Here is a 2,046-nt window from a genome sequence, read left to right on the forward strand (position 1 = left end):
ATATGAGTAAAGACCAAATGTCCAAAGTGACAGAATATCATTGCTGTCAGGTGACCCTGAGCACCTGATAGACAGCAGTATGATGTGTCCCTGGCAGGCTAAATTACCACCGGTTGCTTTGCAGTCTCTCATCTCTGATCTTGATTTTCAAATTAACAAAGCCGATGCTAGAATGACATGCATACCTTGATGGTGCTTAAAGTATAGTTTAGCAGAGATTAGATTAGATTAGATTAGATTAGATTAGATTAGATTAGATTAGATTGTTTTATTAGCCACATGACCAAGGCCGGTGGAATTTGTTTTTGGTACACAAACTCTGCAGCACGGTACACACATGGACAACAACAGACACTCCACATATTATCACAAACAATACAGTTACACAATAACAGAAATAAACATATCATGCATAACAATTAGGTGAATGGTGGTATTTATGCCACCATTGATCAATGATCAATTCAGTTTGAAATGATCAATTCGATTCCATTGACACACAATACTGCACAAACACACCACAAAACCCATCTTCGTGCAGCATCACGGAGTCAGTTTAAATAATGAACGTTATTGAGAGTACCAGAAAATAGAAGCATGCCAATTTACCACCAGTAATTTTTGAACCCACACATCTAATATAAATTCCCATTTTATTTCCTTTATAGATGTCTGCAGGAGAATGTTGATTTCTCTCACTGTGCACTCCCCAAATAATGTATACATAACTTACTAGAGGAATATATTGAGCAACCAACACCTGTTATAGATTTCTGTGTCGATCAAGTGTTCAATTAAATGCTATATTATAGGTGGATTACAGGATCAAATGTGATGATTTTATCTCGGTGACTGAGACAAACATTTAAGTTTACGTCAACAGAGTTATAAAGCAACCCATTCAATAAATGTTCCATAGGTTTGGCCTACCACACCTTAAAAAGCTATTTCCATTCTCCCAAAACCACTCCCATATGTCACAGTCCACCTGAGGTATATTTCTCTCCTTATCTGCCATGTTGAACTATGAACATTTTTTCACCCAAGTGCAATGTGTGGGGGAAAAAAGGGAGAAGAAAAAAGCAGAGTTAGCATATTCAAATTATGACACAGGAAAGTGGTCCTTGTGGTACTTAGATCAGTCTGGAAGAGGAACATCCAGTAAAAAGACCGTTCATCAGAGCTGTGGGTGGTTGATGGGAACCAGGGGTGAGACTCTAGACAGTGTTTCCATTCTCATTACCAGACAGAGAGAAAGAGAGCCATTCTAAGCCAGTGATCCCATTAGGCACAGGCCATCTCATGATGCTTAAAAAGCTCTCAGGTTGTGCTGGGAGTCCCAGGTCCCAGGACCATCCTGATCCACGCTCAATTTCAGCCCAAGCCCAGGCGGAAGCAAGCTATTCTCATCCTGCATTGTGCTCTAGAGCTGCTCTGACGCCATCCTTTGCTTCTGAATGCTTTCCACGGCTCTCAGCGATTTCAGTGGGTCTGCACCCTAAACCCCTCCATAATGGACAAGCCCACATCACCACATTTGCTGTGCTAGCTTTTGCATTCACTATGAGAGACCCCCACCCCACCTCCCACCTCCCACCCCCCAAAAATAAACACACACACACGCTTTTGACTTTCCTGCTTAAGGTTAGGATGATACATTTGCCTGGCATTTACTAAATGTTATTTATAATACATAGATTAAACTATTGGGCAACCGTTTTATTGTGTTAGGGTTGTATTTTCCTTTCAATTTGATTTCAGTGTTGAAGGTAATAAACATATCCCATAACCGATCACCAACTTAAGTTGGTATTCAATTATGGCCATTATACAATATCAAAGATTGACAGCATGTGAAAGCATTATGACATCCACTTCCCACAAACAATAAAAAACTATAATGGTAACATTTTAATTTATGTAATTTTAACTCTAAAATGTTGTCTTGGAATTTAAGTGATCTCATTTCTCAGCTAGAGAGGTAGGTTTTAATGCACTTCTCATTGCCACAATAAATAAACAAGCACTCTGTTCCTTTCAGAGCTC

The sequence above is a fragment of the Lampris incognitus genome, chromosome 14 (genome assembly GCF_029633865.1).
Source record: "Lampris incognitus isolate fLamInc1 chromosome 14, fLamInc1.hap2, whole genome shotgun sequence".
NCBI lineage: Eukaryota > Metazoa > Chordata > Actinopteri > Lampriformes > Lampridae > Lampris > Lampris incognitus.